This window comes from Budorcas taxicolor, chromosome 23 (assembly GCF_023091745.1).
Source record: "Budorcas taxicolor isolate Tak-1 chromosome 23, Takin1.1, whole genome shotgun sequence".
Classification (NCBI taxonomy): Eukaryota; Metazoa; Chordata; class Mammalia; order Artiodactyla; family Bovidae; genus Budorcas; species Budorcas taxicolor.
Genome location: NC_068932.1, coordinates 49,628,218 through 49,651,862, shown reverse-complemented (window position 1 = coordinate 49,651,862; position 23,645 = coordinate 49,628,218). Strand labels below are relative to the sequence as shown.

The 23,645-nt window shown below is 51.7% G+C and overlaps 1 pseudogene; it reads right to left on the bottom strand.

Moving 5' to 3' along the window:
- Window positions 1-8,096: 8,096 nt before the first annotated feature.
- On the bottom strand, window positions 8,097-19,723 carry LOC128067779 (28S ribosomal protein S26, mitochondrial-like; annotated as a pseudogene).
- Window positions 19,724-23,645: the final 3,922 nt, after the last annotated feature.

Sequence of the window (23,645 nt, the reverse complement as noted above, 5' to 3'; positions counted from 1 at the left end):
ACCACCAGCCAGAGGTGCCCTCCCCCTTCTGCCCTGTCCCTGCCTGCACCCTGCTCACCCTGCAGGTGAGTCGCCCTCCTGGCCTTGCTGTGTTTCCTTCCAAACCACCCCACCTAATATGTGCCGGACCTCGGCACCAACCTCGCAAACATTCTCTTCTCATCCACCTCGTCCTCATCTACTCAGTTCTCCTCTGAAGAGTCTGGAATCTTTCTTAGTTGCAAACCGAACACTGCCACCCTGCTCCAAGGCTTCCCAGCTGGCACTGGTGGTAAAGAGCCCACCTGCCAGTGCAGGAGGTGGAAGAGATGTGGGTGGATCCCTGGGTCAGGAAGGTCCCCTTGAGGAGGGCATGGCAACCCGCTCCAGTACTCTTGCCTGGAGAATCCCATGGACAGAGGAGCCTGGCAGTCTTCAGCCTGGAGGTGTGCGCAGAGTCAGACACGACTGAGAGGTTAAACAACAGCAACCCTGCTCAGAGCCCCAGATGTCCCTCCATCAGATGCAGCCCTTACCCCGCAGGACAGTCCAGTTCCTTGGCCATGTGGCTGCCTCCCACCCACACCCTCTGCCCACACCAGGCGCCTGTCATGCGAGCAACCTCAGCTCTTCCTGAGCCCCAGACTGGCACTCTCATCCTTAGTCCATGCCACGCACCATTGGATAAGAATCCCAGGGCCATGAAGCAACAGAACGAGGAGCCCGACAGTCCCAGACCTGCAGATGTTTCTCAATGGTCATCTGTGGGCAGACTGAGAGAGAGACAGGGGACCGGGGGACAGCAGCAGGGCCCTGAGGTGTCAGAATCTCCCTGAGTCCTGAGTATCCAGGAGTCAGCTGAGGATGGGCTGGCAACTGGAGCCACAGGGAAGGTTCTAGCAGTTCCATCTGGTGAGGCATAGGGCAGGCAGGAAGCAGGGGCTTCAGAGACATCCCAGTGCTCAACAGACCAGACTCAAATCAGTGCCTTACTGGACGAAGGACCATGGGCTGAAGAGCCGTCGGCGTTCCCAGAGGGGCCTGGGGCTAGGCTTTTCCGAAGATTCTGAAGATGCCTCTCAGTGAAGGGTGCTCTCAGGGCCTCTGTCCTCAGATCTCTAGGAAACGTGGAAAAGACAGATGAAAGCAGGCGTGATCGACATGCTTCAGGCCTGCGTCGTGTTTGCTCCGATGCAGAGTCCCCAGGTGTGTGCCTGTGTGTCTGTCTGCAGGCGGCTGAGAGTTACAGAGGTGGCTGAGATCCCATAGGAGTCAGCAGAAGGCAGGCTTCCCTGCACAGGATGTCCTGAAGGCTGCGGAAACCGCCCCCGTGCCAAAGGGGTTTTTGTTTGGCCAGCAAAGTAAGAACAGTCTTTTGCTTTTGAGCACCTAAAATGTAAAAGCAATGGTATTTGACGACGTGAAAACGGTATGGCAAGCAGATTGCAGAGCTCACTGACCAGCGACACTGGGCCCAGCCCGCCTGTGTGTTTCTGTCATTTACGCTGAAACAGACCCACAAAACTGAAAACATTTACTGTCCAGTCTGCCACAGAAAAGCTTTGCAGACCCCTTCCTAGGAGACCAGACCAGCTGATTGAGTGCCCAAGGCCAGGACCCAGGACAGGGGACGTCTGTGAAATTAGCAACTGCTGAGTTAAGAGAACTAGACAGGAGCACAACCCCGAGACAGAGGAGCTTTGGCCTCCGCGGGCTCAGGGGTGGACAGAATTCTCCGTTTAACCTACCGGCCGGTGCAGGCAGCCCAGCTGAATAGTAGAGAATCAGCTTTTACATTAGGAAAGCAGAGTCGCACCGCTGCCATTTATGATGGAGTCAGGAGGTGGAAGCTTCCAGAAGGAGACCCACTCAGAAGAGGAGCACGTGGCCTCGTCTCCTCCTGCGGGTGGCCCACCAGCCCCGGACCTCGGGGGAGCTGAGCTGTGTCAAAGCTCCACATCACTGGTTGGGTCAGCTCGGGATGCACCTGGTATTCATGTCCCTCATTTCAGGGTCCTCTTCCTCCTTGGTATTAGAAACACGTTTCCTTCCTGCTGGGCATGTGCTGAGGTTCCCTTGTGAAAGTATTAATTCTATAAAATTCAATTAAAACTCCTGCCTTTTCTGATCTACACGGGAGCTCTGTGTCCGTCCTGCCTCAGAACTTACCCAAAGTAGCCGAGCCTCACTTCAGGGCATTTTACAGAAACTATATTTCTTTACAAAGTTAAGACTTGACTTTGTAACATTATTACAACATTATTACGTGACTATCATTGTAATAATGAAGTGAAAACTTGGGCCTTCCCTTGGTGTGCTTGGCAAGGCTGGGCTGGGCACCTGGAGAAGGTCTTTGGCGCATCTTGTCCAGAGAGCTGAATGTGAGGCTGTTTTCTCATTTGTCTGAGGAGCCTGTGCTGGACCCCGGCTCCCCTGTTACAGCCATGCAGCTCTCCCTGACAGTGAGCTTTCAGAACCTTGCCTTTATGTCATCAAATCAAATCCAGGGCTGCCTTAGTTGCTGACTGAGATGCATGCTACAATGACCTGCAAAGTGACCTTTGTCCCTGGCAGCCCCATGCAGCGTGGTTGCTTCGGCCATCAGGACCCCTGGACCGTGCATTGCTCTGACTCAGTTCTGCAGGAGCAGCCGCTCCGGCCACACCAGGACGAGAGGGTAAGTGTGCTCATCCTCACGGCGAGCTCTGACTGCAGCTGGGTGTTCGATGCCTGGGGGGGACTCAACAGAGTGCCACGGCTGAGGGCTTTGAGCAGCAGAAGTGTACTGTCTGAGGGTCTGGAGACCAGGAGCTCAAAACCAAGGTGTCGGCGGGGTTGGTTCCCGCCGGAAGTTCAGGGCAGGATCTGAGGGTCTCACAGCCCCCTCCCGGCGTCCAGGGGCTGCTGGCACGCTCCCGTGGCCCTCGGCGTGAGCCTCTCCCCCATGTGGCTCTGTGCCTCTTCTCTTCTTATAAGGACCTGGGCCACCGGAGGCAGGACCCCCCTAATCAAGCATGACCTCATTTGAACTTGACTATCTGCATGACTACTTCCAAACAAGGTCACATCCCCAGGCCCCTGAGTCAGGGCTCAGCCTGTCCTTCAGGGACACGGTTCAGCGCTTGAGTTGCCGTCTCCCTCGCCCCATCTGCGAGGTGCGTCTCCTCTCTGTCTGTGACCCGCTCGGCTGAGACGCTGCAAACAAGGCTCTGTTGCTTGGGCATCTCTCCGCTTGCTGGTTTGGTGAGAGGACAGACTCCCCTGGCAGTGGTGTGGAATGTCACCAGCAGTCTTTCGATCTCATTTTCCCTCCAGGCAGCTGAGCAGAGAGCACTCATCAAGGACCGGATCCTCAAGGGGAGGGTCACGCCCTCTGGGCTTCAGGCACTGGCTCACCCCCGAGGCACCCTGTGTCCCGTGTGGGCAGGTCTGAGCTGTGATGGGGAACTTTGAAGCTCCTTCCCTCCACAGCGTGTGGTCCCTGGGATGGTTCTTCAGAGGCACTGCTGGTTAGCTGAGCTTCCTTCTCCAGCTGTGTGTGGACCCTGAGATTTCTCTCCAGACACGGCAGGAGATAGGGAATGTAGCAAGTCCAATTCCCATACGGGAAAAATGACTGCATCTTTATTTTGTAATTGCCCTGAAGTTTGGGACCTGATTAAAATATCTTCATGATGAGGAAGATCTTAGTAATAGAGTAACCTCTCTTAAAGCTACTGCTTTAAGCTTGAATCAACTTTCCAAAGAATTAATCTGTGAACCACAGTACATGTAGGCCAAGAACTGCCGTCTCCAGAAGGGAGGCCTGGGTACTGGGGTCCATCCTGGGGGCTCTGAGGGCCCCTGAGTGTCTCTCCTTCACAGGCTGTGCCCTGACCTCCCTAGAAGAACGTCACCCTCAGGTGGGGCCTCTTGCCTGCTGTGGGCACCTGGCCCTCAGCAGTGGGTCACCAGCTGAGGCTTCCACACTGTTGGGTAATTAGTGCAGCAATTCTGCTTCTTCAGTTCAGTTCAGTCGCTCAGTCGTGTCCAACTCTTTGCGACCCCATGAATCGCAGCACGCCAGGCCTCCCTGTCCATCACCAGCTCCCGGAGTTCACTCAGACTCACGTCCATCGAGTCGGTGATGCCATCCAGCCATCTCATCCTCAGTCGTCCCCTTCTCCTCCTGCCCCCAGTCCCTCCCAGCATCAGAGTCTTTTCCAATGAGTCAACACTTCGCATGAGGTGGCCAAAGTACTGGAGTTTCAGCTTTAGCATCATTCCTTCCAAAGAAATCCCAGGGCTGATCTCCTTCAGAATGGACTGGTTGGATCTCCTTGCAGTCCAAGGGACTCTCAAGAGTCTTCTCCAACACCACAGTTCAAAAGCATCAATTCTTCAGTGCTCAGCTTTCTTCACAGTCCAACTCTCACATCCATACATGACCACAGGAAAAACCATAGCCTTGACTAGACGGACCTTAGTCGGCAAAGTAATGTCTCTGCTTTTGCATATGCTATCTAGGTTGGTCATAACTTTTCTTCCAAGGAGTAAGCATCTTTTAATTTCATGGCTGCAATCACCATCTGCAGTGATTTTGGAGCCCCCCCAAAAATAAAGTCTGACACTGTTTCCACTGTTTCCCCATCTGTTTCCCATGAAGTGATGGGACCAGATGCCATGATCTTCGTTTTCTGAATGTTGAGCTTTAAGCCAACTTTTTCACTCTCCTCTTTCACTTTCATCAAGAGGCTTTTTATTTTATTTATTGTTTTTTAATTTTTATTTTTACTTTATTTTACTTTACAATACTGTATCGGTTTTGCCATACATTGACACGAATCCACCATGGGTGTACATGCGTTCCCAAATATGAACACCCCTCCCACCTTCCTCCCCATAACATCTCTCTGGGTCGTCCCTGTGCACCAGCTCCAAGCATGCTGTATCCTGCATTGGACATAGACTGGCGATTCGTTTCTTACATGATAGTATACATGTTTCCATGCCATTCTCCCAAATCATCCCACCCTCTCCCTCTCCCTCTGAGTCCAAAAGTCTGCTCTACTCATCTGTGTCTCTTTTGCTGTCTTGCATACAGGGTCATAACTGCCATCTTTCTAAATTCCATATATATGTGTTAGTATACTGTATTGGTGTTTTTCTTTCTGGCTTACTTCACTCTGTATAATCAGCTCCAGTTTCATCCATCTCATTAGAACGGATTCAAATGTATTCTTTTTAATGGCTGAGTAATACTCCATTGTGTATATGTACCACAGCTTTCTTATCCATTCATCTGCTGATGGACATCTAGGTTGTTTCCATGTCCTGGCTATTATAAATAGTGCTGCGATGAACATTGGGGTACATGTGTCTCTTTCAATTCTGGTTTCCTCGGTGTGTATGCCCAGTAGTGGGATTGCTGGGTCATAAGGCAGTTCTATTTGCAATTTTTAAGGAATCTCCACACTGTTCTCCGTAGTGGCTGTACTAGTTTGCATTCCCACCAACAGTGTAGGAGGGTTCCCTTTTCTCCACACCCTCTCCAGCATTTATTGCTTGCAGACTTTTGGATCGCAGACATTCTGACTGGTGTGAAGTGGTACCTCATTGTGGTTTTGATTTGCATTTCTCTAATAATAATTGATGTTGAGCATCTTTTCATGTGTTTGTTAGCCATCCGTATGTCTTCTTTGGAGAGATGTCTATTTAGTTCTTTGGCCCATTTTTTGATTGGGTCATTTATTTTTCTGGAATTGAGCTGCATACATTGCTTGTATATTTTTGAGTTTAGTTGTTTGTCAGTTGCTTCATTTGCTATTATTTTCTCCCATTCAGAAGGCTGTCTTTTCACCTGGCTTATATTTTCCTTTGTTGTGCAGAAGCTTTTAATTTTAATTAGATCCCATTTGTTTATTTTTGCTTTTATTTCCAGAATTCTGGGGGGTGGATCATAGAGGATCCTGCTGTGATTTATGTTGGAGAGTGTTTTGCCTATGTTCTCCTCTAGGAGTTTAACAGTTTCTGGTCTTACATTTAGATCTTTAATCCATTGTGAGTTTATTTTTGTGTGTGGTGTTAGAAAGTGATCTAGTTTCATTCTTTTACAAGTGGTTGACCAGTTTTCCCAGCACCACTTGTTAAAGAGATTGTCTTTACTCCATTGTATATTCTTGCCTCCTTTGTCAAAGATAAGGTGTCCATAAGGTGTCCATAAGGTGTGGATTTATCTCTGGGCTTTCTATTTTGTTCCATTGATCTATATGTCTGTCTTTGTGCCAGTACCATACTGTCTTGATGACTGTGGCTTTGTAGTAGAGCCTGAAGTCAGGCAAGTTGATTCCTCCAGTTCCATTCTTCTTTCTCAAGATTGCTTTGGCTATTCGAGGTTTTTTGTATTTCCATGCAAATCTTGAAATTATTTGTTCTAGTTCTGTGAAAAATATCACTGGTAGCTTGATAGGGATTGCATTGAATTTGTAGATTGCTTTGGGTAGTATACTCATTTTCCCTATATTGATTCTTCCAATCCAGGAACATGGTGTATTTCTCCATCTATTAGTGTCCTCTGATTTCTTTCATCAGTGTTTTATAGTTTTCTATATATAGGTATTTAGTTTCTTTAGGTAGGTATATTCCTAAGTATTTTATTCTTTTCGTTGCAATGGTGAATGGAATTGTTTCCTTTATTTCTTTTTCTACTTTCTCATTGTTAGTGTATAGGAATGCAAGGGATTTCTGTGTGTTGATTTTATATCCTGCAACTTTACTATATTCATTGATTAGCTCTAGTAATTTTCTGGTAGAGTCTTTAGGGTTTTCTATGTAGAGGATCATGTCATCTGCAAACAGTGAGAGTTTTACTTCTTCTTTTCCAATTTGGATTCCTTTTATTTCTTTTTCTGCTCTGATTGCTGTGGCCAAAACTTCCAGAACTATGTTGAATAGTAGCGGTGAAAGTGGGCACCCTTGTCTTGGTCCTGACTTTAGGGGAAATGCTTTCAATTTTTCACCATCGAGGATAATGTTTGCTGTGGGTTTGTCATATATAGCTTTTATTATGTAGAGGTATGTTCCTACTATTCCTGCTTTCTGGAGAGTTTTTATCATAAATGGATGCTGGATTTTGTCAAAGGCTTTCTCTGCATCTGTTGAGATAATCATATGGCTTTTATTTTTCAATTTGTTAATGTGGTGAATTACATTGATTGATTTGTGGATATTGAAGAATCCTTGCATCCCTGGGATAAAGTCCACTTGGTCATGGTGTATGATCTTTTTAATGTGTTGTTGGATTCTGATTGCTAGAATTTTGTGGAGGATTTTTGCATCTATGTTCATCAGTGATATTGGCCTGTAGTTTTCTTTTTTTGTAGTATCTTTGTCAGGTTTTGGTATTAGGGTGATGGTGGCCTCATAGGATGAGTTTGGAAGTTTACCTTCCTCTGCAATTTTCTGGAAGTGTTTGAGTAAGACAGGTGTTAGCTCTTCTGGAATTTTTGGTAGAATTCAGCTGTGAAGCCGTCTGGACCTGGGCTTTTTTTTGCTGGAAGATTTCTGATTACAGTTTCAATTTCCGTGCTTGTGATGGGTCTGTTAAGATTTTCTATTTATTCCTGGTTCAGTTTTGGAAAGTTGTACTTTTCTAAGAATTTGTCCATTTCTTCCACGTTGTCCATTTTATTGGCATATAATTGCTGATAGTAGTCTCTTATGATCCTTTGTATTTCTGTGTTGTCTGTTGTGATCTCTCCATTTTCATTTCTTATTTTATTGACTTGATTTTTCTCTCTTTGTTTCTTGATGAGTCTGGCTAATGGTTTGTCAATTTTATTTATCCTTTCAAAGAACCAACTTTTGGCTTTGTTGATTTTTGCTATGGTCTCTTTTGTTTCTTTTGTATTTATTCCTGAGCTAATTTTCAAGATTTCTTTCCTTCTACTAACTCTGGGGTTCTCCATTTCTTCCTTTTCTAGTTGCTTTAGGTGTAGAGTTAGGTTATTTATTTGACTTTTTTCTTGTTTCTTGAGGTATGCCTGTAGTGCTATGAACTTTCCTCTTAGCACTGCTTTTATAGTGTCCCACAGGTTTTGGGTTGTCGTGTTTTCATCAGAAACACCAAATGCTTTATTTCAGATCAGGCCCAGCCCCTTTACTTCCGTGGTCCCTGGGTGGGCAGTGTCCTCACTGGGACCTCGGCAGCCCTTGTGCTGTGGCTTGACCGCCAGCCCCTCTCTGGCGATGGCCCAGCCACAGCTCTCGGGGGAGCCCAGAGCCGCTCCCACCCGCGCCTCCAGGCTCTCTCGGGTGATGAGGTCTTTGGGTCCTCCTGCAGCTGCAGCGCTTCCCGCTCCTTGAGCGGGGCCCAGGCCTCCGCCTCTCGCGCTTCCCGGGCGGCCTCCTCCGCTGGCCGCCGCTCCGGCTCCCGCGCCTCCTGCCACAGCCTGGCTTCCGCAGCTCAGGCAGCCGTTGGTTCTCTGCCTGGTTCCAGGCCATCAGCTCGTGGTGCTCAGCGGCATCCTGCAGCGCCTTGCGCTCTGCCAGGTCACCGGCCCGGGCCTCATGCACCTTCCTGCGTACCTCGGTCACGAACTCCTGTCTGAGGGCGTGCACCGTCTGGCGGTACTGCCGGTAATGCACCGTCAGCACGAATAATTCCGCAGGATCCACGGCGGGTGGGGTTGCCAAGCGCCCGATCTTGGACTTGGCCGGCGGATCGTGGCGGGTTTTTTGGCCGCTCGCGAGCAGCAGAAACAGGGCAGGAGGGTGGCCCAAGGGCCGCGCGCCCAGGGTCTCATCAAGAGGCTTTTAGTTCCTCTTCACTTTCTGCCATAAGGGTGGTGTCATCTGCATATCTGAGGTTATTGATATTTCTCCCGGTGATCTTGCTGAGTTAAATAAGTTTCCAGTGTTCCATCACTGACTTTACTGTTCAGTCACTCAGTCGTGTCCAACTCTGTGACCCCATGGACTGCAGCACGCCAGGCCTCCCTGTCCATCACCATCTCCCAGAGCTTGCTTAAACTCATGTCCATCGAGTCAGTGATGCCATCCAACCACCTCATCCTCTGTCTCCCCCTTCTCCTCCCGCCTTCTATCTTTCCCAGCATCAGGGTCTTTTCCAACGAGTCAGCTCTTCACTTCAGGTGGGCATAGTATTGGAGCTTCAGCATCAGTCCTTACGTTGAATATTCAGGACTGATTTCCTTTAGCATGGCCTGGTTTGATGCCCTTGCTGTCCACACTGTCATGCGGCCTAATTTTATTAATAACTAAGGCTGGGCGGCTCTTATCACGAGCACAGTTTCCTCTTGATGGTCTTGTCACTTGTGTTTCCATAATTACTGCACTTGACATTGTAGCCATTAGATAAGATGCAAGTATGAAGAGTCTGGGATGGCGAGCACCTCCTTGGGTGAGGAAAGGGTAACAGGTTTACAGAGAGATCATCGGGCCCGAATCTCTGCTCCAGGCGGGCATTAGATCAGATCCCACGTGGAGATTCCTGAGGGGTCGAGGCTGGTGTTAGATTGGAGGGGCGGATATGTTCTGCAGCTGTGATGTGAGTTTCAGTCTGAATGTTTACAAAGCTCAGGATGAATTTGGTAACAGTGATTCTGCATTTGAGAGAACACAGAGGTGAAGTAAGGATGTACCTTAAAAAGAGGCATGCAAAAAGCATTGCTTCCAGGTAAACGCCTGCGACTTTCAGCTTCTCTGAATTTGTCATCTCTTGAATCCCACAGCTGTCCTACAGGCTCACCCCTGTCTGTCCTTAATCCTCAGAAGGAAGATCCAAGCACAGAAGGTCTACATTCTGGCTCTGCAGGTGATGGGAGTGTTCACGGCTGGACCTCTTAGATCTGGGACCTGCAGCTCTGTCTCCTCACCGCCTCCTAAACCCCAGTCAGACTCATCCCTGCTCCCAGGGTCAACTGGTTTGACCTCACTGAGCCTAAAGGGCTAATCAAGCCGTGCCCTCTCCGCACACCCTCCAGAGGCTGTGAAAGCATGGGGGGATTGCTTTTGGTTACAAATAAATCGTGGTGAGTAGGTGAATCCACGAGGTAGGATTAACATGGGCCAGCTCTCTCTGCCCTGTTCTCCAAACACCCTGACTCTGTCTGTGGTCCTGTGGGCCTGCAATACGAGGACAGGCCCCCTGGAGCCTGGCCGGGGGGGATGGGGGTCCAGGCGGGAGGGGTGGGCTTTCCCCACTCTCCTCTTCCGGCTGTGCAGGCCTGGGTGCTTCCTCACCTGTTCCTTGGCTGCTCTGGGCAGCCGTCCCCTCACTGCACAGAGTGGAGAGGGCCCCTAGTTCCCCAGGGAAGGGAAGGTTAAATGAGGTGATGCAGGTTAAGGCGCAGCAGGACCCACGGGGGGTGCTCCCTGGCTGCCATGCCTGCTTGTCTGCCTCTGTCCTCTTGACCCTGCTGGCTTTGCTCCCCTGTCTGTCCACGTCTTCTCACCTCCCTCCAGCCCTGCTGGGGGTGTGCCAGCTGCTCTGAATTCAGGAGCACCCCCGAGCGGCCCCACCACTGGGCCACTGCATGGGGGGACTTGTCGCAGGTACACGACTCCCCACCTGTAGTCTGAGGGTCTCCCCATGACTAGCCCACCCCCCTTCTCCGCATCCTGCCAGCATCTCCCCCAGAACTCTCATGGGGAGAGTTAACTGTTCTCTGCTCCTTGAAGGAGTGACATTTATAGCTGCTTAGATGCTCTTCACAAATAAGGCTTCTGATGTATAAAGAGTTGTCATGTTATTTATCGCTATCTCCAGGAAGAAGATCTGAATTTAGATCTGAGCCATCAATACTGTTTTGTATTTACAGCCCCGCACATTAATGGGAAATTCTGAAGTAAGCATCTCCATTTGTCTGCCTCACTTCGGTCCCTGAGTGAATGGAGCCTGGACTCTGGGCCAATCACCAGCTGATGCGTCTGGCCTGTTACAAGAGTTGGATAACAGGGAGCCACACAGATGTCCCCCCATGAGAGGCTGCCTGTGACTCAGACGTTTCCCTGTGACGGACCGCCAGGCCCAGTGGAGGCTGAGACAGAGCATCCTGTGCATGCGAGCCTGTTCAGTCGCTCAGTTGTGTCCAACTCTTAGAGACCCCAAGAGCTGTAGCCCGCCAGGCACCTCTGTCCATGGGATTTCACAGGCAAGATACTGGAGCGGGTTGCCATGCCCTCCTCCAGGGATCTTCCCAACTCAGAGATCTAACCTGCGTCTCTTGCATTGGCAGGTGGGTTCTTTACCACTAGCGCCACCTGGGCAGCCCTGTAGTTTGGACAGCCAGAGGTGGTCCCTGGGTGACCTGACACCTCCTCGTGCCTGGCTGAGGGGCCAAGATGGGAGGTACAGGTAGTGTCTCCCTGCTTGGGGGACCCTCCAGCACTTGTCACTGCAGAGCCCTCCAGTCTCGGGCTGGGGCTCTGGGGCCTCTCCAGTGGGGCTGGAAAGGACACTGGCTTTCCTGGAGGACACTGGATGCCCGGCTGGGCCATGGAGGTCTATGGCTCTCGTCCAGTCCAGCGTTTGGAGTCACAGTCAGTGAGCATTTTGCTCCCCTGTTGCTCCACATCCAGAGGATGGGCATGGTGGTCGGTCCTCCCGTGGGCCCAGACGGGAGCCCAGGTCAAGAAGACCAGCAGGCAGGTGGCTGGGGGCTCGTCCTCCCAACCTCTGCCTGAGACACAGCCCCAGAGCAGCCCGGAGAAGACCCTGTCTCCCCTTCCTCCCGCCCCTGCAGACCGAGTTCTCCTCCCATTCCTTCCGCCAGGCTGACCTGGGGACTCACTTTCCCTGGACGCTGCTTTGATTCCTGGGCAGGAGTTCAGAGGGGGAGTCCATGGTGTGGCTGCCCCCTGCCCCGAGTCATCGGCAGGAGATACACTGAGTCCCACCAATGGGGTGTCTTGGAGCGTCTGCAGGAGCAGGCAGCTCACGATTCACGTGAGCAAAACTGTGAGTCAGAAGGAGACCCTGCTCTGTGGGGCCCGAACGGATCCGAGCAGACAGCCTTCTACCTTCCACAGTGGCTGCAGTGCCGCGATGGCCCGGGAGCCAGGAAGGTCCAGCTAGAGAGACAGTCTGCCCTGAGTGCCCATCCTCCCTGGCCACTTAAAGGCTGCTCTCTGGGTTCCAGGGTTTCTTCTTCCAAGTCTGGGATCTCGTTTGGTTTCCTCTGAGCATCAAAGAAGAAAGGAAACGGAGAAGGCAATGGCAACCCACTCCAGTGTTCTTGCCTGGAGAATCCCGGGGACGGGGGAGCTGGTGGGCTGCCGTCTGTGGGGTCACACAGAGTCGGATGCGACTGAAGGGACTCAGCAGCAGCAGCGGCAGAACATCAAACACTGCGCTCTTTTGATGTGAAAATGGAAAGCAGTGGACGATGCTCGGGCCACCTGCTCTAGGGTGGGGGTGGTGTCGAGTCTCCCTGTTTGTCTGATTTGAGGACTTCTTGAGATTCATTTTCAGTGAGAAAGAAACACATCATTCAGAGTGGCCAGCGGGACTGGCTGCAGGCCACTGCTTTAACACATTCCCTTGCTCTGCCCTCAAGGGAGCTAGCAGACCCTTACTTTTAGGTTGAGATGGAGTCTCACTGTCTGGCAGGAGGGGCCCAGGAGCCACCTTTGCCCCTCAGGCCTTGCTGCAGCGAAGCCACCATCTGCTTCTCAAGCTGGGGGCCGAGCTGGATGTGCACTGTTCCAAAGACCTCCTGCACCAGGGTTCCCATCGGACAAGGGGAAGACCTGGTCCCATCCTCAGGACCGGAAGGCCACCCAGCTGTTCCACGGCCACGTTGGGGCTGGCTGGAGCATTCTTGGCCTCTCTGGGTGTCAGTGACACAGAGAAGGATCCTATGGTCTTTGCCACTGCCCCCCACATCCTCCGCCTTCCTTTTTTCTGTAGAAAACTTTAGCCCAAGAATAAGTTTGATCAGAGAATGAGAAAATGCAGAAACAAAGGGAAACAGGCGATATCATTGTCATCGTCATCGTCGTCATCATCATCATCATTATTATTTTTTGGTCTCCTTTGTCTGCTCTCCCTCATTTCTGCGTTTTCTCACTTCTCTGATTAAACTTACTCCCTGGTGGCTCAGAGAGTGAAGAATCTGCCTGCAGTTCGAGAGACGTGGGCTCCGTCCCTGGGTTGGAAGATCGCCTGGAGGAGGGCATGGCAACGCACTCCAGTATTCTTGCCTGGAGAATCCCCATGGACAGAAGAACCTGGTGGGCTACAGTCCGTGGGGTCGCAGGGGGTCGGACACGACTGAGCGACGTAGCACAGCCGAGCACAGCATAGCCCAGGACCTTAGCTGCTTTGCAGGGGGGATAGATAATATTCTGAGCCATGCCCTGTGAGCTGTCTCATAGATACCGAAACCCCCACCAGATGGAGACGTTAACCCCATGTTGACCAGACTGTGGCCAAGACAGAAGCTGCCACCGTTCTGGGAACCGGCCTCAAGGAAATGGGAACAAACCAGCCCTGGGACTGAAGATTAATTCTACCTAAAACAAGCAAGACGATGCTGATCAGACCACCGATGACCAATTTCAAGATGACTCTCAGAGCTGATGGTACTGTTTCTGCATGTAGCCCCTCCCTCTGCCTATAAGAGCTCTTGCCCCCTGGTTGTGGGAGGGGGAGTCAACCTTTGGACATGGCTTTCTCCCATCCTCCCTCAGGCTGCCTGCCTCAGGAATAAAGAAAGCTTTCCTTTCCACCAAGCTTGCCTCTTGAGTTTCAGCTTTCAAGCATCTGGGGCCCACTTTCAGTAACTTTGGCCCGTTAGCCTCAGGTAGGCTCATTGAAAGCAAGTCCTTTGGTGTGTTGGGGGAATCATAGCCACCACCTACCCCAATCCAGTCAAAACATTGCCTGGGGGCTTCCCTGATGGTCCGTGGTCAAGAGTCATCCTGCTAATGCAGGATGTGAGTTCCGTCCCTGGTCCGGGAGGATCCCATGTGCCACGGAGCAACTACTGAGCCAGCAGTCTGGAGCCTGGGAACCGCAACCCCTGAGGGACTGCAGCTGCTGAAGCCTGCGCACCCGACAGCCGAGCTTGGCCCAGGAGAAGCCGCAGCTGTGCGAAGCCGGGCACCCCGTGACGGGTAACCCCCACCTGCCGGAAGTAGAGAAAAGCCACACAGCAGTGAAGACCCAGTGCAGACAATAAATAAACAAAGAAGATAAAGAATAAAACCAAACTTTTTAAAGATTAAAAAAAAAACCCCAAACAATGCCTGGAACATGCCTGGAAGGGACCATCTTACAAAACGCTCAGGCGTTTTCCGGTCGACTGCCTTCCCCATCCATAAAATCTGTGTCTCTGCTTTCCTGCTTTTGGGAACCTGCTGGAACAACTTAGCTGCACATCAGCTGAACAGAGCAGTCTGTTGAAGACCCCCTCTCTCATTGCAATTGAACTTTATCCGATTGCAAATAACTTCAATGTGATTAATGCTGAGCTCTCTCTTCAGGCAGTCAGTGGCGTGTTTACCAAGACTTGATCTAAAAAATGTCATTGCTTCACCAGCATACAGGTTGCCAGTTCTCCTGTTTGTGACAACGTAAAACTCAGCGTCGCTTGTCACATCTGTGCCACGTCAATTAGACTAAAAAGACTGCGCCACCTCGTTAGCACCGTTTAGAATTAGGAATGAGCCTGTCACTTTGCAGATTTGCCCATTTCCAGCAGGACTGTTTGACATGAATTTAGGGAATCTTAACTGGCTGGGATCAATGTTAAGAAGACTCAAGACTCGGGAATTGTCTGGGCTGGACTGTCCCCAGCCTCCTAAGAGATCAGCAAACACTGCACTTGGTCCCGCGAGCTTTGAAGTGTTTTCACAGGGACACGGGAGAACAGTGAAGAAATGTCAAGACATGGCATCTAAATCTACACTGCTCTGCACTCTATTTCAAGCAAGGAGGGGGTCACTGGATTATAAATGCAGAATTGTGTGTGGAGGGGTGGGCTCAGGGCTGTTGACAAGCTGTTTGTTGTTGTTTGCTTGCTAAGTCATGTTCGACTCTTTGTGACCCCATGGACTGTAGCCGCCAGCCTTATCTGTTCCAGGGATTTTCCAGGCAAGACTACTGGAGGGGTTTGCCATTTCCTTCTCCAGGGGATCTTCCCAGCCCAGGGATGGAACTCATGTCTCCTGCACCGGCAGGCGGATTCTTTACTGCTGAACCACCAGGGAAGCCTGTAAGCTGTTTAGCTCTGTCCTTCTGACTCTTGTGAACTTAGAGGCCCCCCTGGAACTTTGGGATTAACACTTTCCTAGAAAAATCAATGTAAATAAATAGTCAAGAGATGGTGGGCAGTGAGGAGAACAGGTGTTAAAAAGGTGAGTTGGCATTTACCTAGACCTTTACCGTGAGCTCGGCAGAAACATTTTAATTTGATCTACCATATAGGGCATTCTGCACAACATTATTGAATGCTTCATATGTGAAAACTGTAACTGCATCTTTATGTTCTTAATTTCAGCTGCATCTCCTAGTTAACGTTCCGAGATTTTAAGCGTGCTTATGCAAAATACAAACACAAAACGGGCCACACCGCCGGTCTGTCTTTACCATCCGACTCTGAGAGCTCCAACCCCCTCTTTGACTCTGACCGTTGCACACTTTCTGGCCAAACTTTGACCCCAGGGCAAGGACCAGAGTAGCGAAAATGAAAAGAACACTACACTGTGAAGTCTTTTCTACTCGAGCAACACACTCGACATATTAAAAAAACGTAATTTCCAGGACAAAGGCACCCAAGAAAGCAGAGGATTTATAAATACGTGGCAAGGATACCTGCAGACACAAAGGGTCAGGGGTCTGATGCTGCTGCTGCTGCTGCTGCTAAGTCACTTCAGTCGTGTCCGACTCTGTGTGACCCCATAGACTGCAGCCCACCAGGCTCCTGTGTCCCTGGGATCCCAGGGATTCTCCAGGCAAGAACACTGGAGTGGGTTGCCATTTCCTTCTCCAATGCATGAAAGTGAAAAGTGAAAGGGAAGTCGCTCAGTCGTGATGAGTGTCACACAAAAATCGGACTTGTGGTCAAGCAAACTGCAAGTGCAGATTCCTGCCCAGAGCCTTGCTGGGACGTACAAACCCCAGAAAGCTCAGGCCTCATTAACCAGAACATTCTCTGAAAATGACATTTCTGCTTCTGTGGCTAGTTGACTTCCTCCCCGCTTGGAGAGGCTAAGATGTCACCTGCAAGGTCACACATAGCTTAGACCTAAGCTGGTGCTCTCTAAATGCCAGCTAAGAACAATCTCCCAGGCACACCTGCTTCCCAGCGACCCCACATCCAAGCAGATAGTTCAGCAATCAAAGGGTTCCCCAGGACTCCAGCCCTAAGCGCTCCTCAGGCCTGCCTTCCCCAAGGCATTATCCACAAAGAATTAACGTCATTAAGATAACATGGTTTGTCTTAAATGTGAACGTTGATTTAAGATGAGGCCACTGTGTTGGTGACTTAGGTCATGACAGATTATCCCTCTGGCCCCTGTCTGGTCTGCGCAGATAATCTCTCTGTGCAGTCAGTTTGTTGTGTTATTTTTGGAAGACAAAGATAAGCCGGCTCTAATAAATTAGATCAAGCTCATCTAGCAACGTTTATCTTTAAGTAGACCCCTCTGTAGCCTCTTTCATGTTATTAAATGCTGCTTATATTTTAACCATGTCCACCACAGTGCTGTGGATAACCATACCCACAGCAGCATAAAGACTGCAGACTCACGGAGGAGTCACACCCAGCTAGTGTCCTCACAGGGGGATGGACGATCAGGAGAGCAGATTGCCCTGGGTAATGTGGTAGAGGACAGAACTCATCTGAAGGATTAAGAGCTTGCAGAGAAGAAGGTCAACAGACCCAGATCTCAAGTTAATTGATGGGCAGAGGTTAATTTTAACTTTTTGGGGGGAAATTTGTCAATTACCTTCTGGGTTGTAAACAATTGTTCAGTGACTCAAATGCAGAAATGCAAACTCTGGCTTTCAAACCTCCCAGCTTGGAATTTATTAGTTCAATGTGTCTATAAGTTGGAACTCGTGTCAAAGGCACAGTCCTGAGATGGCTGTCATCCCCCCAGGGGAGCAGGAGCCGAGATCCCCTGACCTCATCAGCAGGCTGAGGCACAGGGCAAGTTAGGCTCTCGACATACATATGCGACCGCTTGGCTGGTTGAGACAGCCTGCAGGGGGCCTTCATGCGGCGGCAGTGGGGGCCTTCATGCGGGGGCAGTGGGGGCCGTTGACTCCGGCAGTGTGGGCCGTCGGTGCGGCAGCGTGAACTGTCAGTGAGGCAGTGTGAAGAGTCAGCGCCGGCAGTGTGAAACTTCAGTGCGGCAGTGTGGGCCGTCAGCACCAGCAGTGTGAGCTGTCAGCGCCGGCAGTGCGGGCCGTCAGCACCAGCAGTGTGGGCCGTCAATCCGGCAGTGTGAGCCTGTGTCCTGATGTCCTTCCTCTAAAGCCTCTGTGGACGTGGAACCCCGAGTTTGGCACGTGTGCAGTGATGGTTTGCTGCGTCCTTCGCTGGGGGACACTTTGAGAACCAGACTGCTTTCTGCAAAACTGAGTTTCACTGAATGAGCAGCAAATTGTCTATTCTGGATACCAGGTCTGAACTCATTCCTATACTCCTTTTCATGTTAAAAATGTTAGATGGTAATAACTGACCTGGACTGGCCCAGTCTGACGTTTAAGCTTGCATTAGATAGAAGCTCTTGGGCTCCTTTGGGCTGCGTGTCTGTCACATGGCTGGGTGTGGGTGTTAGGGGACACCACAGGGACACGTGCTGTCTGTCTGTCCAGCAGCGGGCTTTCTGCACTAGTACGTGTCCTTGGCCTGGACTCTACTGAGCTTGGGTTCCAAATGATGGTCACACAAATGCACGTAAATTGGTGTAACACTGTATGTGTATAGGGCCGAGGAGAATGGGGACTTCTCTGGGAAGGACCTGACTGAGCTGCTTGGTACTAAGCCTGGTTTTGAGGCTACTGGGTGATCTCTGGATCTCATGGGAGTTCATCCACCCACCAATCTACCCACCCTCCCATCTACCCACCCACCCTCCCATCTGGCTTCCCACCCTCCCATCTACCTACTCACCCATCCATCTGTCTACCCACCCAACCATGTACCCATCCATTCCTCTACCCACCCACACATCTATCCATCTACCTGCTAACCCATACATCTACCCATTACTCATGCTTCTACCCACCTACCCATCTACCTACCCACAAACCCACTTGACCATTCACCCATCTGTTCACTCATCCATCCATCTACCCACCCACCCGCTCACTCTTCCACCTACCCATCCACCCACTAACCCATACACCCACCCACCTATTCACCCTCTCACCCATTCACCCCCTCAAACTTCCACCCATCCAGGCACTCATTGTTTACTTCATTCATCACGTTTTAGCACCTTCCCAGCCAAGCCCTGTGCTCCACGCCAGGATCGCAACAGACTGAATGAGAGATAACACAGTTCTTACTCTTCAGAGTAACATTACCTGGGTTCATGCTGGACCAAGAGTTACTCCAAGCATGCATTTATGTTTCAAAAAAAGGGCCCCTCTGGCCTCAGAAACCTAGGAAACTGGGTTAGACATGTCCCAAGGTCCTACAGACATGACCCTGAGTTTGGGGCCTCTGGCCTTCACAGTGATGCCAGATGCTCTGAGGTCCCCTCACAGGGAAAGGGAGCCAGCCAGATGAAGCATCTGAGGTCCTACGGGTGTCTGCCCCTGACATCTGTCCCACAGTACAGCCATCTTCCTTGTGCAGCGCTCAGTTGCTAAGCTCTATTTCTGAGCAGTGAAGGCTCACCGTGAAATCACTGAAGGAACAGTGTCCCCTGCTCTCCTCATCGCTCTTCCCACTCAGGGCTGTGTTATAGCCCCAACCCTGCTCATGCACCGTGGCCCCATTCTGCAGAAAGCAGAGTTTAGAAAGGGGGTCTTTTGGCTCAACATCCTGGGGTGTACCAGGCTGGTCTCCAGCCCCCATGTAGGTCCTGACAAGTCCTCTGGGCACAGTGAGATTTGAGCAAGGAAGGGTACAAGGCTCGGAATCAGGGCTCCAGGTGGATGCACGGAGATGTTCCCACAGGGAGGAAAAACGGCTGTGCCAGGGCTGTGGCTCCAGGAGGAAAAGGAGCAGCCCAGCACAGACTCGGCACAGCGGCTGGGGCAGCGCGTGCTGGAGGCCAGCCAGCCCGGACTCAGGCCCCAGACTCAGGGTTCCCCCGGCCAGGGGCGGGATCCGCAGCTCTCACAGGTGGCGGGGCATCCAGGGACCCGTGTGAGGACACACGGGGCTCAGGGGGGACACACGGGGCTCAGGGGGGACACACGGGGCTCAGGGGGGACACACGGGGCTCAGGGAGCCCCCGGTCCCCACTCCAGAACCTCAGAACAAAGATGACTTTGTGGCAAGTCGCCTCCGCACTCCGTCCCGATGAGTCCTCAGGCGTGTGGCCGCATTTGATGAGAGTGGAGCTCACAGAGTAAGTCCAGGGACAGCGTCCGTTTAGCTTGTGGGTGCGCTCTGGGCAGGCTGGGGGCAAGGGCCGCCCTGAGAGGCGAGAGCTGTCTTGCCAGGGTTGCCATGGCGAGGACCCCCAGGGCCACAGCTGCCAGCTTCCAGGGCTCTGCGCGCAGCAGGCCCCCCGAGGCACCCTGCCCGAGTTGGCAGTTAGCCTCTTCAGCTTCCATCGCTTCGTTTTTAATCACTCAGTGTATTTGTGGATAATACCAACTCCATCAGAGGAATGGTCTATAATTTGCCGGCGTGCTGCTTTACTGAGAGAAATTCCACTGGGTCTGGAACCTCAGCTTCCCGAAAATGAACTCGGACACAGAATGGGCAATTTTCAGTGAGAGCTATTATTGACATGTTTGCAAAACTCATCTCTTCGTAAGTATCCTGAGATTTAAAGAGCCTTATACATCTTCTGATTACCTATCAAGACCATTGCCTCAAACCTCTGGACAGCAGTAGTCGCGCTCCTGCTCAAGTGGTCTGCAAGATGTGAGCCACAGCCAGCGCTGTCCTGCATCAGGGGCCTCATTTCACCTCCTGGAAACAGCTCCATGAAACAGAGGTGCTGCACGTCCTGGGCGGAGACGTGAGCAGAGGTGGCTGGGGTCTGATGTCTTAAAAATATGGCCCGAAGTATGAATCGATACATCCTGTCACTTGTTTCGTGTAATTTATTAGAATGCAAGAAGATCAACAAAGTTGGTAATTATTATTTATGAGAGTCTCTTTTCCATAAAGCTGAGTCAGCAAACATGATTGAGACGACGGTCCATTAACCCCCATGCACAGCTAAGCGTCCCGCTGGAAAGAACAGAGCTGAGATAGAAATGCATTGTGTCAGCATCACTTTTGAGCACATTTCTTTTTCTTTTCTTTTTTTAATGTAGGAATCTCTGCCTAATGTTAGGAATTGAGAAGTATGAGCTGGAAGACGGTCTCCTAGTTCCTCTAATTTGGATACCTAGCTAATGCTTCAGTCAGCTACTAGCTGTCTTTGTAGCTTTAGGAGGAATTGCGTGGCCGCATCTGTGAGCGAAGGCCCTTGGGCATCTGAATAAGCTCAGTCTTTAGAGCTGAGCATGCTGATGTAGCAGCAGATGAGCAGCTCGACTTTGCACCTACTGGACGTTTCTGAAGGTACTTTGCGGATGGTTGGGGAGGTGATGAATGCGAAAGACTCAGACCCTCAGTCTGTTCAGTGTTGGCATCTGCCATCAGACTCCACTCCCCGGGGAGAGGGCCGCAGGCTTCACCACTCCTGGGAAACAGCGGTTTAGTTATTTACTCAAAACTGGAGCCCGGGTGGGAGGCCCCACTCCTGAGAACCCATACGGCATCTTCTACCAGCTGTCGTCACTGGAGCACAGAGTCTGGAGGTCAAGGCCCGAGGAGCCAAAAAGAAGGTGGTGAGAATTCCAGAGGGGGCAGAAAAGAGCAGGACCTAAAGGGACGAGGATGAAGCGATGCAGCCAGGCTCCTCCCAGAGGGTCTCTCGTGGTTCTGGACGCTGCAGGCAGGATGGTGGCCTGAGTGCTCCAGCTGGGGCGGGGGGGTGGGAGGTGGGGGCAGGGCCACCATTCTATGCACCGAGGGGAAGGGTCATTGCCCTTCCTCCTCCCCGGATAAGGGACAGCCCAGGACCAGGAACCTGGACCCACACCCAGAGTCCCCAGGCACGCTGACTCTCTGCCCTCCCCTCAGCTGGCTGGCACTGATCTTGCCATGTTAGAACGCAGCCCAGAGAGGTCAGTGGCCAGAGAGGTGCACACTGCGATGAGTAAGGGGTCAGCAACGTTACCTGGCCGTCAGCAGTGCCAACGTGGAGGGGAGGAGAAGGCCCGGTATTGCACACAGTGGGTGACCAAGCCGTGGAGACCTTCGGAGAGCCCGGGAGACCCTCGTCTCTGGGGTCGCACACTCTCCGGTGCTGCTGGAGCAAATCCAGGCTGTGCAGTGGTCCAATGCACGTGACTCCATCTGACCTTCTGAGGAGTAAGAAACCACTGTCAGAAGAAGCGTTCTGTTTTCCAGAGACTTCCAAGTCCCCACCAGAAATTAATCTCATGGGAAGTAACATCAACCAGCCAATGGTCATTCCCCAGAGCAGCCTACAGAAGCTGTCAGATAGACAGCTGACCACCTGGAGCTTGAATTAAACTTTGGCGTGAAGAGAACACAAGGGCAGCTATCCTTACAGAGGCCGAAACCTAAGGTGCACAGACAGAAGGGGCGGTGCCTCTGTTGCCTCTGGACCAAGGTCAACTGTGCCACACACCATCCACTCCCTGATGGCCGATGAGCAGCGGGCTCCAGCACCCTCGCTGCCTCAGCAGCCAGAGAGCGAGGGGCCAGACACGCAGGTTGCATGGCTGTTCATAAGTGCAGTTGAACGGTCCATGTTTGGATGCGGCAAGCTGTGTGATGCCAACGAGAATCAGGGGCGTGCAGGGGCTGATTCCTACCTGGTTGTCTTTTGTTGAGGATCCTTCCAAATGCCCTGGGTGTACAAGGCAATTTTAGTATAATTAAAACCTGAATCACTCAAATTACAGAATTAATTACATTCAGCTTCAATCGCAATTTCTAATTGATCCCGGTCTGCAGACTCTGCACCTGGAGACCTTGGTGATGCTGGGAGGGACAGAAGGTGGCCCAAACTCCATTCTCTTCTCAGAGAATATTTCTGGCAGTCATGGTGGGTCCATGCACCCCACACCTATGCCCACAGCACACAGCACGTGTGGGGGTGCTGAGTGCTTGTAAGTCAAAGATACAGCTGGAAGACAAGCCAGAAGGCCAGAAATATCATCTGTCTCTAAGCCCCTGAGAGTGTGAGAAGAGCCCAGGGAGACCCCTGGGGCGGGGGGCGGGGTGGACTCGCACCCGGTCAGAAAGCAGGTCTTGGACGTCTGCACCCGCTCGCATACCTTCTCAGAAATGAGCCTAGTGTCTCATGCCAGAACTCGGGAGACACAGAATGGAGAGGAGCAGCTCTGTGGGAGTCAGGGGCTTGCCCAAACCACAGGGAACTGCAGCTGTGAGCGGCCTCACAGCTCCTGGAAGAATCTCCCACACCCTGACCAGATTCATCAGACAATCTGCCAAACGAATGCTAGAAATCACTTCAGCAAGTGAGAAAACTAGTTTGTGAACCTCATGAGAAATAGGGCGACTTGGATATGGCAGAAGGTAGTTCAGACCTTTCTCATGGATGCAGCTGGCTCTGTTAGCGCTCGACTATTATGATACCGCTGGTTGTGTGGAGAAGCTCCTGCAGGAGTGTGTCCCAGGGAGCATCTTTCAACCTCCCTGTGATGCCACGGTGCCAGGTCAGAGCACACTGTGTTCATGTGCATTGAGAAAGGGGCCCTTCCCTCAATCACGCAAAGAAGCTGTGTCCATCAGTGGTGGCCCTGGTTTGTTAAAACCACCAGAGCCCAGAGAGTCAGATGGCACTTATTTGATGGGCACAGATGTCGGCATCCTTTGGGGTGACAGTGGATGAAGAGGGCCAGTCCAGGGGAGGCTGAGACCGACGAGGGCCTGTGGGGATGCTCTGGGGAAGGCGCGCAGGGAGTGCCCCGGCTCCCGAGTCCCTCAGGCTGCTCCACATCCCCCTTCTCTTGTGCCCGGGGGGAGACGCAGCTGGCAGAGGAGTGAGAGGAGGTTCGGACAAGTAGGTGAAGAGGGAGTCAGAAGCCCCAGGAACAGATTCGCAGCGCTGACCCGGGGCGCTCTTTCTATCCGCAAAGGGCAGATAGCTTAGTGGGAGCCCCCAGGATGGGGCCAGCTGTCCCTGAGTGTGGTCGGCAGAAGCTGACACAGAGTTAGACAGCTAGAGAGGGACATCTCACACCCCACTGTATCTGTTCTCAGGGCACGTGTAGAGACTCGGAAATGGGAAGCTGGCTGGAAAGACGACAGGGAGGTGGAGCTGGGGGACAGGTGGGTGCGGGGCTAGGCGGGGTCTGCCCACGGTGGGGTCTCCCGGCACTCTTGCTCCAGGCTTCCCAGGCCACAGGTTCTGTCTGCTCTGCACACAGGAGCGTGAAGGGGGAACTGATAGAAATCTGTGATGAGACCAGCCACTCATGG